Genomic DNA, 14,931 nt, shown 5'->3' with positions numbered 1-14,931 from the left:
TTTTCAACATACTATTTTGGTGCAGCAACAATGCAAGAAGTAGCATGACAAGTTTATCAGGAAGAAACAGTTCCAACCAAGTGATTGGGTACTTCTCTATGACTCTAGATTTAAACATTTTAAAGGGAAGTTCCATACTCATTGGTTGGGACCGTATGAGGTAATTCAAGTTTTTCCAATGGGGTTGTAGAATTCAAAACTATCAATGGGTGAAATTCAGTTTTCCTTGTGAATGGGCATAGGCTTAAGGCATATTTGCAGCCCATCACAAAGGAAGACTTCATGCAGCAAGTGCAACTGTAGTCTGAACTTTAGTTGGTAGGTGGCTATGCTAGCCTATTGTAATCTGATTTCTTCTCTCTTGAAATAAAGTTAAAAAAAAATCCAAAAATACATATATATAATAATAAAAATTAAAAAAATTAAAAGAAAAAATAATTAAAGAAAAAATATTTTCCTGTGATTGTGAAAATCACTTTTACTGACATGATTGTAGACGGATCAACCTGAAAACCAACTTGCTAGCAAGAAGATAAGTTCTAATAAAATGGGAATGTTGCTTGATCTTTAGATGTGTTAACTGTCACCATGAAGAAGCAAGTTCAAGTACATGAACCAGGCCCTTATCCAAGTTTGGTATCGCTGGCACATAAATTTTTACTTTGTTAGGGTCCTATAATTTATAGGATCTCAAGGTAATTGAGTGATGTGTCTCAAGAATCCTATTTTGTAAATACTTCTCAATCTACTAATGCTTTCCAAATAAAAAGAAAAAATTAAATAAAAAATGAAAAGAGGGTATAAAGAAGGAGAATAAAGAGAAAAACAAAAATATTGAAAAAGGAAAAAGATTGAACCCCACCAAAAAGAAAGAAAATCAAAAAGAGAATAATATTGAAAGTGTTGCAAGTCTAAATGCCACTACTCGTACATGGTTTTTGCTTCATTTCTGTAAAATAAAGTTGTGTGCAGCTTGTTCAAAATGCCACAATCACTTGCTTTAGTTTAGTCATACTACATAATCATGATTAGACTTCTTTAAATTTCTTTAGATTAGATAAAGAATAAAGGTTTATCCAACAATTTAATCTGGATAAATCATTAGTTAGGTAGAAAATGACATTGACCCAACAGTTTAATCTGGGTCAATAGCAGAAATAAGGGATGGGTTAGATAGTGTTTTTCTTTCTGCATAAAAGAAAATGAAAATGGATTTTGTAGTCTAGGTGCACCCTAGAGATTAAAATAAAAATTGCTATTCTAGCTAAGGGTGGGTAGATTAGGTGGTTTGCTTAAATATTAGCATGCATAAATTTTATCCTAAGTTCAGGGATAGGGAAAAAAGGGCAGAAGTGCAAGCTATTCATTATGTATGTCAAATGTTTATTATTAATCCCCTATCCTAAGTTTAAAGGATAATTAATGCGCAGGGACAAAGTATTTCATTGCCTTATATTTCCCCCCTTATCCTAAGTTTGAAAAGAAAATCATGTGAGCGCAAGTAGACAAATCATTTTGTCATTTATGATTAAACCTTCATTGCCTTCAACACCTTGGGATCTGGTCCCTCGCTCCATCCATGGCCATTGTCTTTTTTCGGCACCCACTTCACATTCTCCCTTTACCACCAGGGGTTCTGGAAGGTGGTTTCTTCTATCGAGGGCTACTCCATACATGGCACGTCTCGGTGATTTCACACCCCCCTGCCGATACTTCTTCCTGGACATGACCCCCTTCTAGAAATCGCCTGTCTTTCATTTGTTCCTATCATGCCCCCACCTATCTCAACTATCACTCCAATTAAATGTCTTCTCGCTTAATACTCGTTTCTGATTTAATTCTCCTAGGTAACCATTCAGTAACAACCCCACACCAGTTCCAACGAGACTCTACCTCTGCATTTAAATAAATCCGAGACCCGTTATGCTCAACCTTTACTTTTCATTTCTTCTGCTATTCATTATTTCTTTGCTTCAACCTCCACTAGAACTTCTTTGCCACCAACATCCCGACAGTCATTGACCTCCCTATTCTTTTCGCCTGACAAACTATTTTTCTGAGCCCGGTAAGCCTCCTTTGTCTATTCATTTTGTTCAGAAACTTCTATAGCAATGCCTCCTAAATCTAAGACCTAGGACCAGGCCATTAACCCGTTAATTCCACCTTCTATAGACCTGGATCACACACCATTGGCAGATAGGGATTACTGGATAGTTTCAACACTTTGTGACTGCGATTTCCTCAAGTTATACTGCTAGTTAGAGGATAAACACTAATAAAACTGATGAGATAGGACTCTGGGAGTCAAACCTCCCCCACTATATCTTTCCTGTGACATTTCAAGCCCTAGAATTCACCAGAAGATGCCAATATTTCTATGTCCCTACCCAAAGAGCCATAATTGCAACTATAGGCGAAATCCTTTTGACCATCATAGCCAAATCTATTGATAAAATGATGCTAGCCCCTTGTGTGGAAAATGCTTCCCCTTTCTGCCTAGAAGCGCTCACCTAGATTTATCAAAAGATGGATTTTGCCACCAAAGCTAGTATTTTTTAGATTTTCCTACTAGAGAGCACCCAATTGCTCAAGAAGAATCCTCCTTATCCTTCTTCCATTTTCCCTAATCAAGTGAAGAATATTATTTCTATCGTTTCTAACATTCTAGGCTACCATTCTAACAAATGGGTAGATGAACCTATTTTAGGATTCCACTGCACATTTTCCACAGACAGCAAGCCCTCTACAATTTTCAATTTCAGTCAATTCTTGGCTGACAATATCCATGAGAAGTTCATCAAGTTTCCCATAGAGCAGGTGTTAAGATACACCTCTGTTTTTATTTACATGTTCATATATTATCAAGCAGAGAAGTTCACTTTTTCATTGCATAAATTGGATGATGCACGGGATCAAAAACCAGTGATCTTTTGGACCTCGTTGGTCATGAAGGAACAATAGGAATTCACCTACAAACATTTTATATAAGGCATTTTTCATCTAGCTATGAACATTCTCTATAGTACAGCGCAACCAAGGATTAGTGAGGAGATCAAATGAATACTACATCAATTAAACCAAGCAAAGACTGGAGATTGGTACCTATACCAAAACTACACAGAGATTAGAGTCTATGGATGTGAATTGGCCCCCTACAAGCTCCCCAAGTACCTCCCAATGAGGATCTTTACACTAGAATATATCAAGCAAATTTTGAACTCATATGAGATCCGCTTTGTAGTAGCAAAGAAGAAGGCACAATTCAAGATTAAAACACAGGTAGGCCCATTTGTGCATAACACAAGAACCACAGGGGAGGAGGTAGATAAGATATTGAAAGAGATGAAGTTCAACTTTAGATTCACATGGTCTTATGACCCTTGTGGAATCATTTCAAAACTTAGAGTGGACAATAAGAATACTCCTTACATCCATAGTTCTAGGCCAGACATAGAACAATATGCCAATTAGTTGGAATCAGCAGAAAATACCTTGCAGGAAGCTGAAGAGAAGATTGTGTCCACTTCCAGTTTGTAGACTGTTGTTTGTCAAGAAGAATCTGACAAAAGGTAGAGGGAGGAAGGGTCATCATTTACAATAGGGATTCAAGCCAGAGAATTTAGAATCAATTACAGAAAGAGGCCCAAGGTGACTCACAAACTAGATGTAGACAAAGAAATGGAAGAACATGAAACTATCATCATCATAGATTCTCCACCAGCAACCATGAAGTTCAGTACTTCTCCTTTTGAACCTTCATCTTCACAAGGTCATAAGGAGAACGAGCTGGAAACACACACTGTGTAGATAGAAAAAAGAGAAAACAGTGTTTGATAGGTACATAAAAATAAATATCAGAAATGAAATCTTGAAGAACAACACCTACAACCATTTATGGAAGAAAACTTCTAGTTCACAAAGTATACTTCTGTCAGTATATGATACTGAACATGGCATAATGAAGATGGCCTTCCTTGAGGCCTAGACTTCACAACCCAAATTAGCAGTTGATTACAAGAGCACCACCTTGGGGTTCAGCATAAAGGACATACATCCCATTGATCAAATGGAGATGCACAAACAAACTGGTGAGAAGATATCCTCCATTCTCACTAACACTACCATGTATTGATCCAAATTGTAGGTCTCTTTTTCAAATGTGCAGTCACAATTGAAGATGGAGAAGGTCTCCTCCTTGGCTAAAGACAACAAGATCAAGTCTTTGGAGGACTTGGTGACTAAGATAGGGCATGAACCTAAGGATGTTATTGTTGCTCAAGAAATTATTAAGAAGAAAAACTTGGACATTGTAACATTGAGGAAACATCTCAAGCTGCCAGCTACAGAATATCCAATGACCGAGGACATTGCATAAGGTGAAGCTTAGAAAGTAGACATGACGAAACTAATTATTGACCAAAACATACAGATCAAGAAGATGGAAGAAAATTTGGAAAAGTTGATAAAGGAGAAGGAAGATAGCTTGAAGATGGCCATTATTCCCTTGGCTGTTGTACCTCTTTCTCAACTGCAATCCACAGGAACAACTACTGCACCTAATACTTCTACTCAAACTCCTAGTGTTGAACAGGTGACACAGACAGTGAAAAATATGCCTTTACAAACAAAGGAAATTGAGACCTTACAAAGACAACTCAAAGCTTTGGAAGCCCAAAAGGTCAAAGCTGAAGCTGCTTAGGCTGCTGAATTGGAAAAATCTTAGAGACTTTTGGAAAAGCTATTCTAGGTAGAGAGAGACACATCTATTGGTCAAACCTTGGCTCAAGCCAAGGAAACATTTTGGATGAACATACTTGACTCAATGAATGAGATTTGGCCTTCTATTCAGATTATATTTGAACAGAAAGAGTTAATAGAGAAGGCCACTGAGACCATTGTGTAAGGAAGGGAAAAGCAGGGAGAAATGGAAACTGAAGCTGCTAATATTATCAGGTTCTTAAATTCAAAGTCCAAATATGAGATGGAGGAAGTGGGAATTAGTGATAGAACTACCATCATTCTGGAGGTCAAGAAGGTCTTGACTAAGAGAAATCTTATTGACCAGTTAGAGGAAAGGTGTGAGACCTTGGAGCTGTAGGTAAACAAATTTACAAATAGGATTGAAGCCTTAATGCAGAAGGGACTAGCCAGTATCTATGTCATCAATGAAAAGTTGATCACTCAGGAGGACTACATCTAGAAGATGAAAGATCTAGTAAAAATCAGCATCAAGTTCAGTGGAATCAAAGGGAGCATGACATTAAAGGATTTTCTAGAGACCATGTCAAATGACTTCCACGTGCAGAATGAGGTAAAACACATTTTAACCATGAAACCAACTTTTTCTAAGTATACACAGGTAGATGAAATCTACTGTAGGGTGACAAAGTTAACAGCTCCAGATGAAATGAGATGGGAAGAGTTACTTGATTTACTGGACTAAGCAATAACTCAATAGTAGTGAAAAAAATTTCCAACACAGTAGCTAGTGCAAGTTTCAGTTCAGCATCACATTCTGTTTTGAATGACTCAACAACAGAAACCACCCAAACAAGGCCACCGTTTTCCTAAACAACCTACATGGCGTATTATTTTTCGAGGATTAGATGATATTAGTTTGTAACTAGGCTAATAATACACTATTGGTTTGACAACAATTTGTAAAGCATTATTGTAATTTTTATTATAAACACTTCACTGTTTGAAGTATTAGTGTTGATTTTCGAATGTAATTTATGTTGCATATTGTACTTTTGAAGTACTAGAGCATCAATATTACAGGGACCTTTCACAGGATTCATGTGGTGTGTTAAATGGTGATTTGTTTCTTCTGTCTATTTGTTTAAACATTGTTATTTCTTTCCCTTATCATTCTAAATATGAATTAATGAACAGAAACTGTGATAAATATGATTCATTATCAAGAGCACCCTATTTTGGCTATTGTTAATTTAAATGTTTTCCACTGAAGTTGGGTCAAAGAATTCTTAACTGCTCTTTGATATTTATTGAACCTTACACTTCTACTTTTCCACCATCCATTTAAATTCTAAAAAGATCCAGTTAATGCAACCTAGATTTCCCTGTGAGAACTCCTCTAAAAAATTTTTGAAAAAACTTGAGTTTAGTTAATAGACTCCATAGCTCAATGGAATTATAACACTCAAATTAATCAAACCTTTCAAACAAAACAAACATGCAAGTATAGTCATAGCTAGCCTAAAATTCATATAAAAACAAAGCTTAATTGAATAGAGAGATCCCTCTCTGAAGTTGGCAGGGCTAGATCCCAGCTTCCAAATTGGTTTTGATGTTGTCCTATGTGTTTACTCCCTCAACCTCAAAAATATAGAACAACAACATATGAAAGCAACACTCAATTCCCATTGTATTTACTTTATGTATCAACACTATACAGGCAGATGTCAGGAGAAATTCTGCCCTTCTTCTATTCCCATTTTCGTAAAAAAAAATCCCCTTATTTTCTTATTTTTATCCAATGAAGTTTACCATCCCATTCTTCAAAGAAACTTTCCTATCCGATCTCATATTTCCCTATCTTTCCCTTGAAAATTTTTCCCTAAAATCCCTTTTCAATTTGTCCCTCTTGGTTGTCTCGCTCTTGAATTCCCTATCGTATTTTCCTTCTAATTCTAAAAATTTACCCTATTTTCCCACTTCTTTTTTCCCTCGTGGATCGATTGCAGGATCTGATGTGAACTCACAAATCAGATCGAAAGGCATATGTCAACACTAAAGAATGATGAATAAAACCTCCCTTGTATATCTAGTAAATTTTTTAATCTAGCCTATTAATTATATCCTATAAGGATTTTCTTTTGGTTCCCTTTATCTTTCCATATATGCTACAAATATCCCTAGTGCAGGAATGCATGTTCGAGTGCAAGTATACTCGGTGCAGGCATGGCTAGTGCAAGCATGCTCGGTGTAGGCATGGTTAGTGCAAGCACATTTAGTGCAGCCAGGTTCAATACAGGAATCCGCATTGCTGAGCACGACCAATTAGAAAAACACATGTTCTAGTGTAGTAACACCTGGTGCAAATATTCTTATTGAAAAGCTTATCTTTTGTTTCATGAATTTTTGTATAGGAAGAATAACTGTACCACATGTAGATCATGGCATTCAATTTGTATTATGATTAACACTTTATTTTATCATTTACTAAATTAGGAAGAAACAGTTTAAGTACAAAGATATTTTAGGTTATGAAATATCATCTTTTTAATGTGTACTAAGTACACCTTCTGTGAGATCATGGAGTAAATGTGGGATGTTAAAATTCTCTCGAAATCCAATACTTACCTTTCCTTGAAAAACTCGTCACCTAATAATAATGGCCTTACAGCACATCTGACCTTACATGATCATTACATGGAATCATTATCTAAATCGTCGCATCTTCCAATCATCATTGCCTGCCTGTACTTGAACCAATTCGTATTCACAGCTGTGTAATTTTAATGATGAAGCATGACCATTTGGGAAGTGGTTAATATGGCAGCAGATGTGTAGCTCGACTATCATTTTGAGTTCTTTATATTGTAATATTCTTTCAAAAATTTAGAAAATATTGGGTGAATTCAAATAGACATGGCGCCTATATGGATTGTGCCACGCTCTGTAAAGGAGATGGATAAAATATTTGAGTATAGAAACAATCTTGTAACATTGCAGGAATCTGGGTTCCTCCCGTTTCTACAAAAAATTGATGGATTCAACTCAGTCGTGGCGTTAGCATTCAATTGGACTTCAGATGGGAGCCGAGCCAAGGTTGGTTCGTTGGAATTTGCGGTCACAGATGAGTCCATATCTCAAGCTATAGGTTTACCAAAGTGGGTGAACAATGGTTTGATAAGGAGAATATAGAAAAGAAGTTGTGGCACTGATTCGTGGTCAACCTGAACCAAAAGGTGGAATGGAAGAACGATCTCTAGCATAATGCTATCATTGGAAAATGGAAGGATATCCTTTATGCATTGCAGAAGTTTCTTACCTGCGAGGGTCGTTACTCACTAACATTCCTCTATCACATACAATTGCTCCTTCATTTTGAGTCTCGTAAGCTCATTAATTTTCCTTATTATTTTCTCAGGAGCTTAGAAAAATGTCAAAAGGTGTTTAGAAAGGGAAGTTAAGCCAGGTTGCATACAAATTATATCACCATGGACTGATCACAATTTTAATCAATAAGGAGTTGGAGGCTAAAAATGTGACCTGGGAGGAATTCTTAAAGGAGTTTCAAGGGCAAAGTGCAAGGAAGTCGACCAAGAAGAAGAGTGCAAGCAAGAATGAAAAATTTGAGATGCTGACCTCATGCCCTATTGAGGCCAAGAGATTAGCTAGGAGAAGGATTGCCTATTCAAGGGTGGGTCATGTTCAGTCAACCTCCCCGATACTGTTGGATGACTCACCATTTGCTTCACCAGGTAACAATAACATCATGGTTCTCATTGAGGCGTGACCCATATAGTTGTTGACAAAGACTATGTGGAGAAGGAAGACGACAGACCCTTGTCGATCCTCTTTGGTAGGATGAAGAAGAGAAAAATGATGTTGAGGGCAAGCAAAGACCCGGCAGAGTGCCAGGTGGATGATAGGGCACAAGACACTGAAGCCCTTAATGATTTTCAAGTTGCAAGTACTAAAACCCTTGGTAAGATGGATGAGAAGGGTACTTAAGTGCTTAATGATTTTGAAGTTTCAAGTATTGAAACCCCTAGTAAATTAGAGAGCATGGTACTATAACCCCTAATAAAGATAATGTGCAGGGCACTTTTACCCTTAGTGACATTGAAACTATGGTATTAAAACCCTTGACGATATTGAAATGCAGGAACTGGGCGGCCAGGATAACCTTGACCCTAATAATGTTGGCACCTGTCTGGAATCGACTGTTGAGAAGTCTCCGCCAAAGGAATTGGGAGTAGAAAACTTCACCCTATTTCTGAACAATAGGATAGAAGAGCTCAAGAAGCATGTTTACGGCTTGGAGGTATTAAACCAAGCCATGAAAGAGAATAATACAGTGCAAAAGCGAGCAAATGCAGAGTTGGCAGGACAGGTGAAGGAACAGAAAAGAAAAGTCAAGATATGGAAATTTTAGGCCTCAAAGTGTTATGAACGTCAACAAAAGGTGAACAAGAAACTAAAAAAGGCCCGAAGCAGGAAGGCAAAGATAGTGAAAGTAGGGATTAACATACAAGTTCAAAATTGAAGGGAGGCTCTTTTGTTTTGGTTTTTTTGCAGGAGGTGAAGGTTGTGTGAGGACCCACAACAACTTAAGGAGGGGAGGATGTTGGTAGGCTAAATTTCTTCATTTTTAACCATTTTTCCACTTTAAAATCATAACCTTAGACCTTTGTTTTAACCTTGCAACCTCCTTATTCCTACACTATTCCAAGAATCATGCCTTTTCATGCACTAGCTTTATATTAAAGATTTAAGGGTTACAAATGTGCTTAATTAATTGTTTTTATAGATTTTATACCTTTAATATTCTTTACAACTAATATTTCCTTTCCTAAAGTATTTGATAAGCAACATATTGATCATGTTTTTAGCATGGTTGAGTGTAGGTAGGATTCCTGCACTATTGGAAAATCCTAAGCTATCGTGATAGCTCACTACCTAACGCAGACACCTTGTTCCAGACAAGTCATCTCGAGTTGGGCTTGGAGCAGAGATAAGTTATGGATATGATGGAGATTAGGTCACTAGAAAAATGTTCAAGATTAGCATTTTGTTATAGCTAAAAGGCTCAGATTGTAATGTTGGATGTAATTTGGTTATGACCGTAGGCCTGAAAGGATGTATATAATATAGGGTTCAGATAGACAATGGTAGCAAGCGATAGTTATAATAATGATACTGTAGTTTTCATCTTCTGTAATTTTGTTGGTATCGCCCTCGTTCTTGGCTGGATTTGAACTCATTATGTACATTTGTTGATTATTAATAGAAAGGGATTGTGCCATGTTATTTCAATATTGTGTTGTAAATCTGTGTTGGTGCATCGTTGAGAGCTGAATTTCCAAGTTTCCTATGAGCTGGTTGGCTAGGGCCCAACCAACCCAGCTCATTCTCCCTCTCATTCTTATTTTTCACTAAAGGTGTGTTGATTATGTTTAATGCAAGGTGTGAATTAAATAGATGTTTTCATTCTTCCACAAAGTCCATGTTCGATTTCATTTGTAATCACTGTGTGACGGATTCATGGTGTGCATGCTTAACTAAGTTTTATTTTATCCCGTGTGATTTCTTTTCTTCAAAGCTTATCATTGTTTCTTCCTGGATCATGCAAGCACGCATTCCTGCACTAGTGCATTTACAGTTTCACAGATTGATTCCTTTGGCTTATTATAGTAACAGTCTTTTGTTCGTGTATGACATATGAGCCTTGATGTGTTTCTGCAAGTGTGTGATTATCATTCTGAAGTATTCTTGATATCTTGAACTAGATATGCTTTGGTAATTAGATAATGAATGCTATTATAACACATTAACCTCTACCTGCACTTCATACTTTTGAGGGAAGGATCAAACATCATATTTAATTATTTTAAAGAGAATCTTTCTGAGCTAAGAAGTTTACGAATGCAGAATGGATTTGTGTGAATAACTATTATAGGGTTGAAGCTTGCTATCACAACTAGATGATTTCTTTAGTTGCATGAAGGAGTTCCTTGATTGAAGGAAAGCTGCTTTGACTTTAGAAATTAATTCTTATTTTAAAGATTGACATTGGTTGAAGCATCTTTTTGTTTGAGGAAGTTATTTTGGATTTCCGTTCACCTTTGCAAACTCTTTCTCTAAGTTATCACATTATTTATTTTGTTATAAGAGGAATTTGAAAACTTAGTGCAGGAATCTTTGTTCTAGTACAGGGATTGATATCCTGATACAGGAACATAGTGCTATAGTCTTGAGGCTTAGAGTCCCTGCATGAGGACATAAATCTTTAGTACATATGTAAAATATACTTCCAGCATATAAACTTTGTTTTGGTACTAGTGCAAGAATATTGCAGGTGTACAGGAATAACAACTTAGTGCAAGGAGAAATATCCATAAAGAGTTTAGACATCTTGAAGGGTCGAATTATTAACCTGATGTACAAATATACTGAAGATAAACATAGATTTACATTTCCATTAGTCAGGATTGCTTACAAGAAGTTTGAGAGTTCCTTTCATTTATTTTTCTGCATACATATTTTCTTTCACATTCTAGCACTAGAATTTCTTTGGTGTAAATTATTGGGTGATCTTTTCTTTTCAATTCTGCAAGATTGTAATTAAGGAAGTAGGAGTAGAGTTAGGAAAAGTTCATATCATTTCTTTCATTTCCTGTGCTTCGTCTCTAAGTTTACGAAACCCCTGGGTTGACAATTAAGTGTTGAAGGATTCTACCTAACCACAATTTTCACCCCAACAGACGACAGGAAACACTATCTCTAGTGTCTTTCCCTACATGTCGTCGATCATATTGCTTCCATTTTTTTGTTATATCCTTTAACATTCCCTATTCGTAATATAACGTGGGAATAATTTATAAATCATGTTCACATGATATTAACGTTATATATCAGTTAGAGATACCTTCAACCACTTGATTCTTCATTAACCAGGAACCCTTTTATGCCATTCACATATGCATTAAATAAGTTTAACTAGTCCCTATTCCATAAGAAAGGCCACTCACAAAACTTTGTCAGATAAAATTGCATGTTCATATTTGCATAGAAAATGGGCATGATCATGGGAATATCATACATTTATATGTATATCGAGTTAAAGTGAGAGAACTTCCCTTGTGCTCCTCTCATGGCTACCATGCCATTGTCCATCATTCCCATAGACTAACTAGCCAGTTGGCCATCATGTTGTTGTTTACTCAGTGATAGACGTAACAAAAAATGACTTATGTCAAATAAAACCATGGTTCAGATAACTCCCTATACATAACAAAGCATGCATTAGTTTATAGAATTCTCTTCCAAAATTCTTCCTTTTTACCTTTCACAATGTTGTTATGTGGCAACTTCCAAACACTTATTGTTTTTCTTATGTTCATTGTTGTGTCCAGGAGTAACTCTCCAGTATGTTTCAAAAGTGGATCCTTTTCTAGCCCATCTATCCAACTCTAAGTTCCTTGTCACCTAGAACTTGTTGATCTGATCACTATTCATGTCCATTACATGTGAATCTCTTTGGCTCTCTTTTGTCAAGCTTCGTGGCCTCCCTTCCACCTTCAATTGATTTGACTCTGGCTTTAAGCACCAAGTATCTAATCAAAGGTTTGTCATAATATCAATAGGAAAATCAAAATGGAAAATGAGAGGTAATGCCACAAAAGAATAAAATCCATAATTGCAGTCATAGAGGAAACCATGCACAAAACAACATGGTCATGTACAAATCTGAAATTAAAATGATGTGAGTCATGAAATGATAAATTAAAACCAACACTTATAGGTATTAACATAAAACAATCCTCAAAATGAAATTTTACCCCCTTGAATTCAGTGTTAATGATACGTCCACCAATAATACAAGTGCATATGTATACATGCACATACACATAATCATATACCAATTCAATTCAAGACTTCCTCACAAGGATCATAGCAACCTTGAAGTCTTACATCCCCCAAAATTTCACAAGGGACCTTTTCAACACACACACACATATATGTCAAGGAGCTTGAGGAAATGCCCCCTCCTCCTTCTCGACATCTTGCATCTTTGATGCGTGTCCCTATGGCTCGTAGGGGTTATTTCCTTTATTCTCATGCGTGTGGGGTCAATCCTTTCTCAGATTCTCTTCTCCACAACACCAAAAGGATATTATCCTCTTATTCTTTTTAACTTCACGTGGCCTCTTCCTACTTGTGCCATTTTTCCTTTTTGAGGATTCATTTTTATGTGTCATTTCTCGCAACTACATTTGTAGCTTAACATTCCACTCAACCAATTCTTGCTGTTTCCCAGTGAGCTTTCTAAGTTATACCCTGCATATCTTCAACTTATCATCCAAGTCTTGGAGCTCAACCTCTGAATTCCTGAAGGTTCTCTTCCTTTGGAGGGGTGTCCCTCTTTCCCATTCTCAATGAGCTTGGTCCATAACCTACTGCACCATGCCACAATACCTATTTTGTTTCACTGCCACTAGGTCATCTTATGTGTTGCCACACCAACTCAAGTATTAGTGAATTATTAAAAATAAAAAATATACCAGTTTCCTTGCCATGTTGTACCAAGCAAGTTGTCCTGCAACTCCACACGTGTCTCTTTAAGGATATTAGTCACACGTCTTCTAATCTAGGACAAAAATATTCCAACATAATATTTTTTTTCTAAAACTAGAATTTCTACATGCACGTGCACATATCAACTTATTGGTAACCACACATTCACAAGATTCCAATTTCTTTATCAAGCTTAGTTATAAATGAAAACCAAATATCATGCCCAATTTATTGGGGTTGTCTAGAGAAACCCAATTTATTTAGCTAAATAAATATACAAACTTCCACAATCTTGAGTGGTTTTATTATTGAAATACAAAGTCTTAGAAAGTTATTATTGAAATAAAAAAATCTATTACATATTAAAAAATTAAAATTAAAATTAAAATTATATATATATATATATATATATATATATATAATTTTATTGAAAATAAATATGATTTTATTACATAATTTTAAAATATAAATTTTTTAATTATTGATATTTATAATATTACTATGGGTAATTCTTAATCAAGACTTATTCCTATTTATTGCATAATTCAATATTTAACACACACATATATATATATTTTTCTTTTATGAAAAGTGAAATATATTTTATTCTTATTTTGATCTAACTTTTACTTCAAGAAAAATAATTTGATAACAAAATTACATCTTAACTATTTAAATAATTTTGATAACAAAATTACATCTTAACTATTTAAATATTTTCAATAAGTATTTTTTTATTATTATTTAAATAGTTAATATTTTTTAAGTAATAAAATAAAAATATAAAATATATCCATTAGATACAACTTATAAAGTATGATGTAAAATGCAGTTATACTTCATTTTTCATATCTTTTCTTTTAATGATCTTTTCCCTTTAGAAACACACAATCTAAGATGAATTTTTCTTGGTTTAAAATTCTAACTTTGTCTATTCTTTTAAAATTATAATTTGTTTGGACATTTATGGCAAACTATAGATAATCACTTATACCATTTTTAGATTCCTAAAAATGATTTGAAAAATCTTGATGATCATTATATATAGGAATAATGCAATTTGAGAAATTCTTGATAATCTTTATATACACGAAATGATATTATGGCGTTTCCTAGGACATGAAGGCTGAGTGTGACTATTTTTGAAACTATGTTTACGATATGAAGCAAGGAGGGGTGCTTGATCATGAAAGTTAAGGGTATAATGATGTTGTGAAATGCATGAAGTATGATACATGCAGGGGAAGTTAAAAGTAATTTGCGTATGGAGACCTTAAGTTGATGTTTATCCAATGACAATGTTTCTAGTAAGATGCCCCCTACAAGATATTTTGATGAGTTGGTGCTCACCTAAGGAGATTGGTGTCTATAAATATTTATAAAAATAAGTTTTATGGTTCTCTTGGGCAAAGGGTTTTAGGTTAAACTCTATATACTATAATTTCAGTTTATATGGATTTAATATTTTGAAATTAATGAATGATTGATAAATGTTCACTTAAAATAAAATAAATATTAAATTTATATAGATTCACCATCCTCTTAATATAAACATAAATTCAACAATACCCAAAATGTAGAGTATCTCTTAAACCTCATTTAATTTTAGTTACACTTTAACTATAACTATGCACAGACTCTAAATAATCTATGAATGTTACC

Source organism: Pinus tabuliformis, chromosome 3_2 (assembly GCF_031772625.1).
Source record: "Pinus tabuliformis cultivar Carrire ecotype Pingquan chromosome 3_2, CPIR1, whole genome shotgun sequence".
Taxonomy (NCBI): domain Eukaryota; kingdom Viridiplantae; phylum Streptophyta; class Pinopsida; order Pinales; family Pinaceae; genus Pinus; species Pinus tabuliformis.
The sequence above is the reverse complement of the archived record's forward strand: the minus strand, read 5'-3'. Positions refer to the sequence as shown.